This window comes from Mytilus trossulus, chromosome 14 (assembly GCF_036588685.1).
Source record: "Mytilus trossulus isolate FHL-02 chromosome 14, PNRI_Mtr1.1.1.hap1, whole genome shotgun sequence".
Classification (NCBI taxonomy): Eukaryota; Metazoa; Mollusca; class Bivalvia; order Mytilida; family Mytilidae; genus Mytilus; species Mytilus trossulus.
Window position 1 is genome coordinate 76,689,567 of NC_086386.1, and position 18,054 is coordinate 76,707,620.

General features: G+C 31.5%; 1 long non-coding RNA gene across 1 annotated transcript; it reads left to right on the forward strand.

The window, feature by feature from the left end:
- The first annotated feature begins 24 nt into the window (after positions 1–24).
- Positions 25–14,094, forward strand: LOC134697271 (uncharacterized). The gene is made up of 4 exons (XR_010103091.1): positions 25–185; positions 3,883–3,966; positions 12,635–12,688; positions 14,076–14,094. It is a non-coding gene; the product is annotated as an uncharacterized LOC134697271 (long non-coding RNA).
- The last annotated feature ends 3,960 nt before the right edge of the window (positions 14,095–18,054 follow it).

Sequence of the window (18,054 nt, forward strand, 5' to 3'; positions counted from 1 at the left end):
TGTCAGAATGTTTTTATCGACAGTACGAAAATAACTGATGTTACTAAACGTCTACAACAGTTAAAACACATAGAATCCGATTTAGATAATACAAAGGAAAAACAAGTACCGGAAATGCCAACAGTAAAATATACCAAAAAGGAGAGAAGTTCAACACATTTTTCAATTGAATACCCTTCATTCGGGTGAGTAATTCACATTAGACATCTGTAAATACTTTTTTTGAACCTTTTTCCTATGCATCCTGATTTATCCATGTTTTTTATTACCATTCACATTAACCTTTTGTGCACTTTTACTGTTGTTATTGTTACACCAAATCCCAATCATACTTTTTCTACTTGCATGTCAACAAGGAACTGTCACCACTCAGTTGTATTGGTTTTCTGTTCTGTTAAATATTACTTCAGCCTAAATTAATTGGATGTAACAATAACAACAGTAAAAGTGCACAAAAGGTAAATGTGAATGGTTTGTTATGACTAAGCCTGATGATTACGAACTGTTTATAAAACAAAACGAAGAATTCAAGCAAAGTTGTGTCAAATTATCTTTATTTCAATCAGATATTTTAACCAGAGGCTCTAAAGAGTCTGTGTCGCTAATCTTGGTCTATGTGAATATTAAACAAAGGAAGCCGATGGATTGATGACAGAATTGTGTTTTGGTGATGGTAATGTGTTTGTACATCTTACTTTACTGAACATTCTTACTAGTTACAATTATCTCTATCTATAATGAACTTGGCCAAGTATTTTCAGTGGAAAATGTTAGTAAAATTTTACAAATTTTATGAAAATTGTTAAAAATTTACTATAAAGGACAATAACTCCTTAAGGGGTCAATTGACCATTTCAGTCATGCCGACTTATTTGTAAATCTTACTTCTAACAGTAAAATTTCCTTAAAATTACCAATTTAGGGGCAGCAACCCAACACAGGTTGTCCGATTCATTGAAAATTTCAGGGCAGATAGATCTTGACCTAATTAACAATTTACTAGTTCTTAGATTTGCTCTTAATGCTTTGGTTTTTGAGTTATTAGCCAAAAACTGCATTCTACCCCTATGTTCTATTTTTAGCCGTGGTGGCCATCTTGGTTGGATGACCAGATGACCGGACACATTTTTCAAACTAGATACTCCAAAGATGTTGGCCCAGGAGTTACAGAGGGAAGATTTTTGTAACAGAATTACTAAGATTTACGAAAATTGGTTAAAAATTGACGATAAAGGGTAATAACTCCATATGGGGCTAACTGACCATTTCGGTCATGATGACATATTTGTAATTCTTACTTTGCTGAACATTATTGCTGTTTACAGTTTATCTTTATCTATACTAATATTCAAGATAATAGCAAAAAAATAGTAAAAATTCCTTTAAATTATCAATTTAGGAGCAGCAACCCAACAAGGAGTTGTCAGATGCAACTGAAAAATTCAGAGCAGAGAGATGTTAACCTGATCAACAATTATCCTCAGTCAGATTTGCTCTAAATGCTTTGGTTTTTGAGTTATAAGCTAAAAACTGCATTTTACCCCTATGTTCTATTTTGGTTGGTTGGTCGGGTGACCGGACACATTTTTCAAACAAGATACCCCTATGATGATTGTGGCCAAGTTTGGTAAAATTTGGCCTAGTAGTTTCAGAGGAGAAGATTTTTGTCAAAGTTAACGACGACAGACGCAAGATGACGAAAGACGCAGGACGACGACGGACGACGGACGCCAAGTGATGAGAAAAGCACACTTGGCCCTCTGGGCCAAGTGACCTAAAAAAAAGTATTCATGTAGACTTCTCATTTGTTCAGAACTCTTTGAGTTTTAAAAGTGACAACCAAATTAACTCTGCTGGTGGACTATTAGTCCCCTAGGGTATCACCAGCCAAGTACCAGTACTTCGGTACTGGCATGAAAATACGGATTTTTTGTATCTCCCTCATGCAAAGCTCTGATTCCTTTTACGAATTTGGCTGTACTTTATGGACGTATTGGATTATAGCTCTTCATCTTTTATATAAGCTTTGGATTTTCAAATATTTTGGCCACGAGCATCATTGAAGAGACATGTATTGTCGAAATGCGCATCTGGTCCAAGAAAATTGCTACCGTTAATGTTATCACTACCACTGGGTCGATGCCTCTGCTGGTGGACTATTAGTCCCCGAGGGTATCGCCAGCCAAGTAGCCAGTACTTCGGTACTGGCATGAAAATACGGATTTTTTGTGTTATTAAAATTTGCTGTTACAAAATGTTAGAAATTATTATAAATTTAGGAATGTATCTCCCTCATACAAAGCTCTAATTTTTTTTACGAAATTGGCTGTACTTTTTGGACATTTTGGATTATAGCTCTTTATCTTTTATATAAGCTTTGGATTTTCAAATATTTTGGTCACGACCATCACTGAAGAGACATGTATTGTCGAAATGCGCATCTGATGCAAGCAAATTGCTACCGTAAATTGTATTATAGAGTCCGATTTGACGAAGTGATGCAAGTAATGGTTTTGACTTGCATCATCAATTAATTAATCATGAATTTGTTATTTTAATTTTGCCGAATAACATATATGATACATGTACATAGCACTGGTATCAGCTTGATAAAGTAAGAAGTTTTTTGGCATATACCATGTATACGCACACAGATATAAATCATAAGAAACTTGGTTCATCTAGTTGGTATATTTTTAATTAAAACAGTAAAATAACAGAGTGAAAACCTAATTCCAGGAGTTATCATACATTTGTATTACTTTGGTATACTCTATTATGTTGTTGAAGTAAGCACCAATATGAAAAAAATCTTTTAGCTAGTTTGCTAATATCATATCACAAAACAGGAACATGATTCCAAATTATTGTTATTCATTTAGTTTTAGATCAATCATTTTGTTAATGTTTTATCTGTCTACATTATACGTACAATGTAATATAGATAAGGAGATAGACAAATTAATAAGTATATCACAACATGATATTTACGATAAAATATGAATAACAAAAACTTGTAGTTGGTTATAAAAATGTTTTATTTTCGACAACCTTTAGAAACAAATAAACACGCTGTGTAAAGTACAAACAACGATAACAAAACACGTGCACACACGATAAGATCTTCAAGCACATGCACTTTTTGTTGTATTAAGAAATGTTAAGCGTTTACAAAAATGTACACCTATTTCAAATAAAATTGTGGAATGTCCTCTTTATATTATATGTTTTTCAGGTCTCAGACAGGGTATATACTGTGACATTCCCGGCTGAGAGTTTATATCCCCTGAGCCGAAGGCGAAGGGGATATAAGCCCTAAGCCGGGAATGTCACAGTATTTACCCTTTCTGAGACCTTAATTACACATATATTACGGATTACCCCTGACTTAATGTTATTTTCCAGTGCAGGTTTTTGTTCACAACACATACATAAGTTGAAAAACCTAATATGTTCGGCATACGTGAAGGATTTTCTAATTTGCTGTGAACATAATTTTATTTTGTATGTAATAATTTATAATACCACTTTTAACATTAAATTTAAGTATTATAAGTGTAAATTGCGTGATATTGTATCAAAAATGTATTATTGACTGCAGCAAGTCATTATTTTCCCTCTGTGAGCCTCTGACAGTCTGATAGCTTTTGACTACGTCACATATTAACCGGTGTTGTGATGACTTTTTTTAGGTTTCAGTTGGGGATAAAAACGTCGTACAAAAAAAGTATATACCCCGGCAGTTTCCTGAATATACACTGACATCTCTGTGTTGTTATCCACTCACAAACCTCGACACATTTGTAATCCGTAATATATGCTAATATAAGAGGATAGCCGTATATCAATAACGATATAGGTATATCTTAATTTGTTTTTTAGGGATATAATTTACCGTAGAAAGAGTACTGAACAAAAAATCAAAACAGAGAAGATAGATACAACAAAAAATACCAGATTACGCAGGTATGTTGCTTACTGTATAATTTATTATATGTAATTAACAAGAACAGGTCAATAAATTCAATCTGAAGTGTATAAAAAGTGAAAAGCTCAATAGTAGAAAAAAACGCGAATCCTCTTTTAACCCATCTGTGGTTCCATCTTATTTTTATTTATACCTCTTTTTTTTTAATATAAGTACTCGAAAATGTAAAAAGGTAAACTCTCAATCTCAGGATAAATGACAGAAAAGTAAGCAACAATTTAAACTAAATGATCATTTTCCTGGATGTAACTGTTTTCCACGACTGTTTCTATATATTCGATAAACATGTAATTAACAATTTAGATAAAAATGAAAATACAAAAAAAAACAGATCAGCATTACCTTTCTGTGTCTATATGCAATTTTAAACTTGTACATGTTTCAGTTCTCTTATGTTTTACTTCCTTTTGTGATGAATTAGAATAGTAAAAACAGTGGTGTAAATATTTTAACCGAAAGCATCGAAGTATAACCTTAGAGTTAAGAAATAAATAAACAATAACAGTCTATGGAAGAAGCGATTCGATAAAAAAAACTTGTATTATATCAACGACCGATATTGTCTTGTATCAACGAGTTGCATTGTTGATAATTTCAGACGAATGTTATCATTTGTACGAAAAAAGGCAGATTTCTCGGCTTAAAGTAATGACTCTTTTCTAAAAACACGGTGACATTTAACACGACTTACAACTGGTGTATAATTTTCATAAATTATTTTACGTAATGACAAACAAGTTGCATTTAAAGGAGACAATTGAATTGTTGAATAAATGAAACATAAATGCACGATTTATCATTTTTAAATGTACACATTCTATATATATGATGTAACAAATTCAGTGGAATGCAATTGAGATGAATTCAGTTGTTTGCTAAACCAAAATCACCTATAAGTCAAAGATACTGCTATATTTTATTATATCAATGCGATATTTGTCTTATATCATAGCGATGTTTTTTTGATATAAAAAAAATTATGAATGCGATACTTTTCTAATATAACTGCTATATCTTTATTCTAACATAAATTATTACGATGACACGTCACAAGGCATGTCAAGGAAACTCCATACATAATTTACAAACTTAGATCATGAGCGGTTTAATGTTTTAGGATCAATATCACTAAAATTTCGTAACTGTAACAAAATTAACGCTTACATTAACTTTTCATTTCGAAAATGTTGCTGGACCCTATTGATAGTTGAAAGTGTTATCAAAAACTATTGTTTCAATCACATGGTTTAACCGGATTATTCTATTTGAAGTGATGATGCAATGGCGGAATTTAAATGCGGTTGCAAATAGTTTACCGACCTATTAGATTCTAATATACTGGTCACACTGCTATAGTCCATCCACCTTGATAAAATCGAAATAGATAAAATATATCATTATTTAAAAGAAACATTCGTTCATACAATCCAATCCAATACAGCTCATAATAAAAATGAATATTCTAATGGTTAGATAAATAACCCAAACAAATTGAAATAAACAAATGCTGATGTCCCAAAAATACCAACTGAGATAGCCTTATACTATAAATTGGACAACTTCAGATACAACGAAAATCAAAAATCTTGTAAAACAGAAAAAATCATTTATTATTAACATAGGAAAAGATATTGAGAAGGAAAACAGTTCTTTTTGGATATCAAAGATTTTTCTCCTTGCCTGGTAAATCGATATCTCTAAAATCATAATCAGCTCGCCGCGTGGACGCTCTTTTACATCGCGATGACCGTGAGGGCATTCTGATGTATTGTTGCCAGAGAGATTTGACTTTCGTTTTTGACTAGTAATCGATCGTATAAATATGCGAACATTTCTTAGTGCAAAATAAAAATCCGTATCGCTTGTTATAAATTCATTTCTTCAATGAGAACTTAAAAAAAATCTTAAGAACACAAATATAAGATGTAAATGTGTTTTGACGTTAGACATGTGTATATATCTTTTCGATATCTATAAATTTGGATTGTTCATTTGGAGAACTGGAAGGCAGTTATTTATGAGGGGAAATTTTAAAGATTTATAGATAAATGAAGATGGTGCATAAGTTAGAATGAGACAACTTTCCATGAAAGTGATAATTTGTTTAGAGTAAACCATTATAGATTAAAGTAGGGCCTATAACACTGAGCCTGGCTCACAACGAACACCACGCTATATAGAGCTTTTTTACAAATTGACGAAAACTACGTATGCTTGACGAATCATGCGTGAGACTCGTTTTAGGGATCCTTTTTTTTGACATATCTAAATAATAGTCGTGGAACCTAGGACAATTATCGTGCATGCAACGACACTTATTAAATTGGATTTTTCGTACGATATATTTAGGATTTCGGGACGTACGATAGGTTAGAATATGCTTATTGATACCATCAGGTCGGAGGAGATAACATTACAAAATGTTCTTAATAAAGAGTAGTCACTGTTAAACCTAGGAAATTGGTTACAAAGTTTCCCTTACAGAAACACAAATACTTCCTTCATTCAAAATTTGCAACGCTAAAAAAAAAAAAAAATGAGGGGAAAAAGAGATGATCTTCATACTATGCCATATGCTGTTTAGTGCTCGTTTCATAACTTTTGAACCATCGCCTCTCCCTTGGTAATATGCATTGCCTCCCGACCCCCTTGTATGTGTATAACATGATACACCGGAGCAATGGGACGGTTATTTTAGCGTATAACTGCGTTTTGCCTATAGTCCTGAACATTCATGAAATATTAGCCACTGGACGATAAGTGACAACTTCGCGTCTATCTTGTGTAATGTCAAATCGTTATTATAAAATCCACAATATGCAGGTGCAAAATTGTAGATTTATTTTCTTGATTTACAAATAAATTTGAAAAAGGAAATGGGGAATGTGTCGGTCTTATTTCTAGATTTATTCAACATTACTTTTTAAAAACATTGGAGCATCATTTTTTTTTAAATCTCGATATTCCACTTTGACAATTTGCTGAAACTATACTGTAACAAATAAAGATAAATGTGAATCTTGTCGTTGAATTTAGGCTAACGTACTTCAATAATGTCATTGAAATTTTAATCGTTCATCTTTCAGCGGAAATGCGTGTACTCGGGGTTTACTATAAAAGTAACTTATCGGACGTAAGTGTATTTGACACTATTTTTCTTTGTTTCATTATATTAAAATCATGTATTATTTGCGATATTATTTTTTAAATAAACTTTGTTTTACTGGTTAAACAAAGACTCTTTTAACTGTTATTGTAGAAATGAAATACGTGCTCCCTTTACGTTCGTTCGTACCTTTCGTCAATTTGTAAGAAAGCTCTAACAGGAACAAACCCATCACTAGTGTTAAACCATGCATTCAAACAGGAAAACCAACGGTCTAATTTGTATAAGAAAGAAGATTCATAAGTACAGGTCAGATTTTGTCGAATCAATCTGAATGAGGACAGTATAATTCATCTTTGTCACAATACATTTACAAGTTAGTTTCATTGTTATCAATAAAGAAAGTCGTCCACGCGTGTGTTGCGAGCATATCGGATATATATTATTTTGGTGTGTTCATTGTAAAATATGCTAAATGTTATATATATGAACTTAGCTATTTTATTACAGCATTGTTAATAAACCCTTATTTGTTTAGCTTTGCTTCAAAACCCAATTGAGAAATTTGTACATGTAAGATATTACCAAAAACAATTTAATCTTAGATTGTACAATCACTGTACAAAATAGGTTTAGTTATTTGCCTAAAACTGCAAATTTGAAGACAGATTTGCAATTCAATGGTTAGAATGTTTTTTTTTCTATTTAAAGAAAACTTGTTAATTAATAGTATTTTACAAAATATTTGATCAAATATCTTTTTTTTTATTATTTTAAACTCATTTTTGTCAAATGAGCCATTTAAGAGGAGGTTTTCGTTGTCTACGAATATAGTCCCTAGTGTAAACAGTGTATAACTTGCATGTTTTATTTCATACTTTCCCAATCTATTTCTTGATATTTACTGCATGAACTATTAAGTAAGGGAATGTAAAAATCTTTTTGAGAAAGAGCAGGTGCGATTTTTTTAATTTGAATTTATTGTCTAAAAGAAATGCACTACGTAATAAGTGTGTTCTTGGGCCTAAGAGATGGATTTCTGAAATCTAGATTCTGTACTTTGGCAACTTTCCTGAATGATTTGCTGGTTTCAATTTGTCAAACTCAATCAAAGTAAAGGATATACATCTTTGGTTTACATAAATTCTATTAAAACGTGACATTTTGGAATTCTACGGATATAATAAGCATTTTAAAGCAGTTTACATTTTATGCCTAAGAGGCATACTGACAGCTTTTTTATTCCTAATATTTTATATTTCTATGCTTAAATCAATTTAAATAACGTTTTGTGAACTTTGAATATAGAGAAATGTAGATTATCACAGAAAAAAAGTGCAGCATATTATGTATTCATGGCCCTGGTTAAACGACCGAATTGATGTATGTAAAATGTGAAGAGCTTTGTACATCAAATCTGTAGTCCATCACAAATATTTCACTAAATCTGTTAAAAAAGCACTTTACCATATTTAGAACACCTTACTACTTTCATAGGCTACCATATTGTTTTCTGTATGATAGTAACGGGTTCAAACTTATGCCTTTTGAGACTAACACTAAATGCAAGTTTTCCATTGAAAAGTGAAAAAAACAGGCAATTATACCATATTGTCTTTCAAAACACCTTAGCATGGAAATGAGCAAAGAGTAACACATTTTTATTTCTGATAGCTTCTGTGTGCATTTTTACATGTCAATATGAGCTACAGCCTAAATCGACTCTAAATAATTCTCAGTACTACATGGCAAAAGACCATTTTATACTCATGTGGTATGCTTATTGTAACTGTTCTATACATTTAAAGTACATTTCATATATATGAAAGAATAATTTAGGCTTAAAAAACTTCAAAAACTTCAAATTGCTGAGAAAAATACAAATTTATATAAGGCTTCCCTGAATTAGAAAATCTCTATTTTTTCAAATGTTTAGGCCAAAGTCTTGACAGTTGAAGATATTTTATTTATACGTCAAAAATAAACATCCAAATGTTAATGCTAAAACGACCCTAGTTTCTCTGATAAATGACACATGGCCATGAAACTTCGCAAACTATCTTATAATTGCCTACGCTTAGGTTATGCAAAATTATATAAAGATTGGTGAAGTCTTTAATACTATTAGGTCCAAGGGCACAGTTATCGTCCTTTGGTTTTCGTTGTCTACGAATATAGTCCCTAGTGTAAACAGTGTTTAACTTCCATGTTTTACTTAATACACTTTTACAATATATTTCTTGATATTTAATGCATGAAATATTAAGAAGGGGGATGTAATTACATGTTAAAAACAATTTGGGTGCTGAATCTTTATGTAAAGTAGTGATTTGGTCTAGTTCAAAAAGGTTAAATTTTATCACGTCTGAAGCTGTCAAACTGTATTTTACACCCCTTTAACACAGAATTGTTAATATTTTGGGTTAGAGCTGGTAGAAGTTTGTATAATTTTAAAATTATTTGTCTGACTGGTAGTACACTACACTGTAAAAATGTAAAAAGCTTTTCGAGAAGGAGCAGGTGCGATTTTTTAATCTGAATTTATTGTCTAAAAGAAATGCACTACGAAATACCTGTGTTCTCTTTTAGTACAAAATTTATACTGGGCTAATAGCGAAAAAAAAATTTCCTGTAGCAAGAAAACAAGTTCGGTAGCACCATGTTTTCTTTAAACATGTTATAAAACTTTCTTCTCACAATTAATTTCAAAATTCTATCGCATAGATTTTTTTTGTGTGCACACTAATGTGTTTTTCATGAACAACTAACCAATTTTTGACAATTTGCAACGACTCATAGTTTGAAAATAGCACAGTGACCCATACTATTTATTAATGTTTTGCAAAAAGCATAGTCGTACTGTTATACCACTGTCCCAGGTTAGGGGAAGGATTGGGATCCCGCTAACATGTTTAACCCCGACACATTCATTCATTTTTTTACATAAATAAGGCCGTTAGTTTTCTCGTTTGAATTAATTTACATTGTTTTATCGGGGTCTTTTATAGCTGACTATGTGGTATGGGCTTTGCTCATTGTTGAAGGCCGTACGGTTACCTATAGTTGTTAATGTTTTTGTCATTTTGATCTTTTGTTGATAGTTGTCTCATTGACAATAATACCACATCTTCTTTTTTATAGTAAAATCTTCATTTTGGCAAATTATAAAAAAAATCTGTCGCAAAAAAGATACTTGTGATCTACATTAGGCAATGGTCTTAAAACTGCTTATTTACATACAATACTATTAAGAAGTGAATAAAGGCAACAGTAGAATACTGCTGTTCAAAACTCATAAATCCATGAACAAAAAACAAAATCGGGGTAACAAAATAAAACCGAGGGAAACGCATTAAATATAAGAGGAGAACATCGACACAAGACTGAAATTTAAAACAAACAGAAACGGACCAAGTATCAGACAAAATTCCACGAGAATAACAAATATAACATCAAAACCAAATACATGAATTTGGGAGAGACAAGTACCGTGACACGTCTTATCGTTATGTGAATTTACACTAAAAAAATAAGAGAAAACAAACGACGCAACGTTAAAATGTAACAAAGACAGAAACGAACAATAATATAACAATGGCAATATTCCTGACTTTGAACAGGACATTTTTAAAGGAAAACATGTTGGGTTGAACCTGGTTTTGTGGCATGCAATAAAATCACAACAATACTGAACTCCGAGTTAAAAATCCAAAACAGAAAGTCCTTAGCAAATGGAAAAATCAAATGATAAAACACATCAAACGAATGAATATCGACTGTAATATTTCTGACTCGGTACTGGCATTTTCAAAATGGTGGATTGAACCTGGTGTTCAAGCGCTTAACCTCTCACGTGTATGACAGTCTCGTCAAATTCTGTCATATTTACAACAATGCGTGAACAAAACAGACATAGTAGGTACAATTGTCAAAATATGGGTACAGCAGTCTAATATTTCAAATACTTATAAGTACTAATATTGATATAACCAAAACACCGCTATGAGATTTTAAAAGTATCGCATTGATATAGGAAATAATAGCATTTATTTATTTAATATGTATATCAGAAAAACACAACACTTCAAATTTTACACGGACATAAACTATATCTTCTAACTAACTTTTGAATGAATATTTAGATTCAATTGGGCAATAAGTTTTAAAATGGGTATTTTCTTCTTTTTTTTCGTTGCCGAAAACAACATTTTCTGCATGGAATGTCTGCATATTTTCAATTGATATTAAACAATATCTCTATGTGAAATAACAAAAGTTTTAATCGATACGCTTCTTCCATAGCCTGAATAAATGATTTAATATATCGTTTAAATTCGAACAGAAATAGCATAACGTTTATGCCTATTTCTTACCGTTTCAGTGATGTTTTTGCGTCCCTGTGATTGTTGATCGGAAGAAGAAAAACTTCCGAGTTTGTTGTCAATGTTAAATGTATCGTTAAATTGATAAACAATCAGGATAGGAATTGGGGAATACAGGGATACATCTTCTGACATCAGACTCGGACTTCTCTTGAACTGAATTTTAATGTGCGTATTGTTATGCGTTTACTTTTCTACATTGGTTAGAGGTATAGGGGGAGGGTTGAGATCTCACAAACATGTTTAATCCCGCCGCATTTTTGCGCCTGTCCCAAGTCAGGAGCCTCTGGCCATTGTTAGTCTTGTATTATTTTAATTTTAGTTTCTTGTGTACAATTTGGAAATTAGTATGGCGTTCATTATCACTGAACTAGTATATATTTGTTTAGGGGCCAGCTGAAGGACGCCTCCGGGTGCGGGAATTTCTCGCTACATTGAAGACCTGTTGGTGACCTTCTGCTGTTGTTTTTTATTTGGTCGGGTTGTTGTCTCTTTGACACATTCCCCATTTCCATTCTCAATTTTACTATAAGTGAATTGATATAGCCATTTTGCTTTATTTCTTTTCCATGCGTTCCCATTTGTTGATTTGCCGTTTCCTATAGTTTTGAGTTCTTTGTAAAATTATTTTCTTAACGAATCACTATTTACTTTCCAGTATACGTTTGTTTACATTCATTGATCGCGGGTAAGTTCTTTGCATGTGTGCTGTGCTTGTTGTCTCTTATGAGCTGTATCGTAGTATAGAATATTGGATATGGAAAAATTCAGAGATTCAGAGTTGTCGATGACATTATTTCAATAGCAGTACCTTTATATAGATTTTGATAATATAAAGGTTTTCTTCTATCACTGTATCAGAAAGTAAACGACCACTTATTACAAAGTATATATTAGACATTCAAGTATATAACATAGATGCAATATTTTTCAATTGGTAATTTCATATGACTTTTCTTTCCTTGTCGCTTTTATATTATGCATATAAATACTTTCATATTTTTTTTATAAATTGAACGATTATACATTCTGTATTCTGAAAAAAAATACAACGTTTTTTTAGTACATTTGTTTTATTCAATACGATCGTCATTTTTATATGTATACCTATTATGATGAAAAACAGCATAACTCAATACTTTATCTTTTTAACTTCAGAGAACAATCAAACGAGAGAATGTATACATATTTGTACGCATGTAGCGATTGTAGGTAAGTTTGAGCTGTTTTAAAATTGATATTATGGAATACAAATCCTTTGTTGGAGACTCCGGTTCTTTGTCCGGTTTTTGATTTACTTTTTTTGATTTTGGTTATCTGTTTTGGTTGATAAACTCTTCATTTAAACAAAAAACAAATTTGGGTTTTTAAAGTTTTAGCGCCGATCATAACTTAGGAGACATTTATGGTGGAAATGCACATATGGCGCTATTAAAATGGTTCCGCTAGTGTAATACTAAACAATAAATAATATAAATGGTACCGCGAAAGTACTTGTATTTGTGGGTATAAACTTTTGAGGGTTCATCAAAACTAACACGATCGTGGGTTCTTAAAATCGTGGATATTAGTTTTCAATTTTACGAAATGTTTAAAAATTTGAAGCCAGCAGGAACATTCTTTCAGAAAAGCATATGTTGATTTGTAAAGATTGCAAGATAATGTCTTCAATGCAATTTCACTTTTTTTTATCGTTTTTTTTACTGACAATATCATGAACAGTTTGAATAAATTAATTGCTGTTGAAAATAAGAAGAATCGTTAATGCTAGCAAAATGTCGTAATAGAAGGTAATTGCAAAATAAACATTTCAATAGAGATGCGAAAGACAGAGATCAGTACATTAAAACTCATTAGTCGAAAATATACTGACAAACGCCTTGGCTAAAAAGAAGACCAACAGACAAGTAATAATACACATAACATACCATAGAAAAATCAAGACCAAGCAACACGGACACCACACAAAAAACTTGGATGATCTCCGGTTCTCCGGAGGAAAAAAGAATCTTGCTCCACTTTTGCCACTTGTCTTGAACATATGTTATCATAAGTGAGGAAATTTAAAAGCAAGACCTATGTGAAATTAATGAATATAAAATGTATGCAAATTTATGAAAAAAAACAACCAAAAAAACAACATTTGATATTTTTATTTCATCACCGGGAGTCTGACCTTCATTAATCAAACTAATTTTTAATGAGATTAAAACAAAAGCGTGGCTTTCAGATGTTTTATGATTAGATGGGCGAAGTCCTATCTAAATTTGTGCAATAGTTCATAGTCAGTTTGTTGATTTTCTATGTATTTCATGATTATATGCCTGTATCAATGTAGTCAAACCTCCATGGGGATAATTTCAATTTAATTGATTTGAACAGCAATTTTATATTTTTTGGACACTTTTCTTTTCAAAGCCACCAACAAAAACAACGAAAATTGGAAGCCTCCGAATAAAAGTGCTTTCACGGTAAAATAAATCGACTCAAACAGAACATATACTTGTATATTAAGTTTATACATGTTATGTGATCAATATTTCGATGGAAAAAGCCTTCTTCTAGAAACTTTGTTTAATGTTGTGTTATTTGTTTTTAGGACAGAAATAGTAACTGAGTAAGTATGAATCTTTAATATAATAAAACACACTAACAATTAAACTGTCGATACTAACATATATGTCACAATGCACTTCCTTTTTTGTTTGGTTTTACAAAAGCCAATGAATTAAATTATATACAACTGAGCTGTAATCGTCTCGTATATTTTTTTTCACATGTTGCCATATCAGGGTGTTTTATAGATGTGTATAATATGTGGGTTTTGCTTATTGTTAAAGGCTGTATAAATAGCTCTTTAAAAAAAACCAGCAGTGCTATTAAGTCTATAATATCACTGGATCTTTTTTTCATTTTCATACATTCATATAAACTTGAGTGTTTTATACTACGATTAGCAATCGTGAACACTTTAATGATATCGATCGTAATACTTATCATAAATAGAATTCCTTGTTTTACTATATCATGCTAAAGGAGCATTACTATCATACAAAGGCATTTCAACGAAGTATGATTTTATAGGAATTTAAGGGAGATATACAGTTTTAAATGGTACAATCATTAACTATACTAGATAATATCATTACCTCTGTTAATAAGTGCAATTTTAAGAAAATGTCGTTTATGCTGTATCATCTGCAGATTTATCGATACTCAGGAAAAAAGTTATGTTGATAAAAAGCTTTAAGTCAAAGAGTGGAATGAAAAAATATCGTATTGCACTATGATGCAATTTGCTACAATGCATTTTGTATTCGACATAATTTGTATAATAATGTCTTCAATTCTTTTTTTAATATTGATCTCTGCACGTTCAGAACCCTTGTCACCCCTTTTTGGGTGGCCGTCTGCAAGGCGTACTTTGTGTCCATATCCTATTACCTTCGTTTTCATTGATAGCCACAGTTTTCTCGATCTTCGTCCAAGACGTCGTTTATTACAGGACCTATGCATTGTATTTATTGTTAATTCGCCCATTTAACCTCGGAGTTAAACAACTTTAATTCAATTAATATTAAAATGATAGGTGATTAATTTGCACAGTATTTTAGTGTTTCGGTAGGTTATGACAGAATTCATGACATATACTCTTCTCTAAAATTCTTCGTTAATGATTTAACAGATTATTAAAATACAAGAATCTAAATTCAACCAAGCAAATGTGACATTTGATGACTTTTCTGTCAAGGTCATGGTCGGTCAATAAATTCTCATGTTGAAGTTATTTTAAGCAACCATGACCTTCACATGTTTTTTTAACAAAAAGGATTAAGCATTTCCATTAAATATATTTTGATAATGGTCCGTCCTATGCATGGAATCAATAATCAAAAGTGTTTAATATTTCATTTGGTGATAAGACACGTCTGCGTGTTTGATTTGCGTTTTCAATAACAACTTCTCCTTATTAATAGTAAAATATGTAAAACGCATTATATTCACCAGTCTTTTAATCTTTTTTATGCGAAAAGTGCATTTTGTTAACGAAGGAATAAATAATGACGATACAATAAAAAAAGCTAAAAAGGCCAAATAACGGGTATAAGTTAAAGCTAATCGAGTGCATCTGGTTTAACTCCATCTGCTGTTAACACGTTATTTTTAACAAAGTTAAAAAACATTATACCAAACAAAATTCTGAGATTATTCTTCTATGTCATATGAGTAGCCATATATAACATTAACGGTATTAACATTTATATAGAACATACATTGCACAAAAAACATACTTGTAAGGCGCTGAAAACCGAGTAAAGTCCTTTAAAAACATGTTGATCAATGAAATTGAAGGTTAAACAGAGACCGTAAAAAATAATTAAGAAAGGACATGTCCTGACATTTAAGTTTCAACCTAAAGATACCATTGTATAATAATAAAACAAGGCAAATAATTAAAAGACATTAAGTTATTTATCATTTGTAAAACGTGTTTGGTAATACCAGCTTGGTACGCCTGATTTTCACAGATCATCGATAATGTTAGTTTCTGTGATACTTTTGGTTAAACTTCTATGCATACTTATATCAATCGTTGAATCAGGATATATTGATCTCATTTAGTTATTCCTTTATTTGGATATATATAAATGTTCAATACTTAAGTTCAAACTTAGTGCAACCTTTAATTATTTATGAATGGTGTACAGTAGTAATTATGATTTGTTCCTGTATATTGTATAGTGTTAATAAAAAAATATCAGTAAACAGTATACGTTTTTCTATTTTAGGAACAGTTTTCCGTAAGTAACGCTAATTTGGAAAACCTTAGTCATTCACACTGTAAAAAACAACTGTGAATAATAAGCTATTAATTTCAGGATGCATACAAATTGAAAACAAAAACTTATTTGATAAAAAATTAAATTGCATAAATTCATATGAATGATATTGTTTTGTAATGCAATGGAGATTATTTTACCTTAGTTTGGTGCAGTGCATAAGATAATTTTGAATGTTCATGCATAATCGCTAATTTTGCGGATGTTAATCATGTTAATTTCACATTAAATCTGTACAAAGGCAAACGCAAAGACTCCTGTGTATTACATACTTTCGACATAAGTGTCACACGCATGTGTTTGAAGTGATTTGTTTTCAAACACGAATGTGACACTTGTGTTGAGCACGCTTGTGGTACAAAGAGATGTCACATTCGTTGAAAACAAGACCCTGATATATATGAGAAAACACATGAGGTTTCATGTTCAGTTGAAATATTCAATAATGTTTTCGATAGTTTTCTTAAATTTTAACCTCTACTACTATACTATACTAACATACATGTATTTATTTATTGAAAATTTATAGATAACCATTTAATAGGAGAGATGATTTGAATACCGACGACCAATGTCCATTTAAACAGTTCCTTGTCTAAAATCAGAACACCTGTCAGTGTTTGTGTTTAATCAAATCTCTTTTTTTTCACAACTTGTTCAATAATGAGTGTTGACAAAAATCTTTACAAGTACTCACTTTGTTTGATGTCTACGGCAAAAATCTGTTACTTGAAGTATTTAAATGGTTGCAAAAGAGGGACCAAAAATACCAGAGGGACAGTCAAACCCATAATTTCAAAATAAGCTGACAACGCCATGGCTAAAATGAAAAGGACAAACGAAAACAATAGTTCACATCACACAACATAGCAAACTAAAGAATAAACAACAAGAACCCCATCAAAAACAAGGTGATCTCAGATCTCTCGGAAGGGTAAGCAGATCCTGCTCCACAAGTGGCACGTCTTGTTGCTTATAAGATAACAAAAGCGGTAAATAGTGAAAATGGTAGGTCATATTTATCATGTTTATGAAAGGGAAGGGGATTGTAATTACAAAGTAAGGAACATATCCGATATAATTTATGAAACGGTTATTCCATAACGAACAACCAACTCGTGATGGCGTCCGAAAAATTTACGAAGAGATTATTTCAACTTCACCATTTTGAACTAATTTAAAATGTTTGAAATGAACTAATGTAATAGCTTCCTTGTGAGCAACAACCCTCAATAAAGAAAATCATGATAGGAAATGCAAACTTGAGAATATCGTTTTAATTTGGAGATATTTACACCGTATGCAGGTGCTGCTGGAATGTTGCTACTTAGAAATGGAAAGTTTACAATTGGAAAGCTGAAATCATCTCTTTTGTCGTAAAGTTTGGTTTTCAATCGACCTTCATTGTCAATATATACATTTAAGTCAAGATTGGAGGCCGACTTAACTGTATCTGTTGTATCCTTTATCTCTAGATCAATAAGATAGATGCGTTCCACATAGTCACCAAATTTTTAATTATTTTTTGAAAGAACATCATCTATACAGCGGAAAGTATAGTTAAATGATATTTCTAACTTCTAATCTTTCTTCCTAAGAAGTTCCTGTATGAAGTCAGACTCATAATAATAAAGAAACAAATCGGCAAATAGAGAGGCACAATTCATTCCTATTTGAATGGTCTGTTGAAAAACACGTCCTCCGAACGTAACACATATGTTGTCAATCATGAAATCA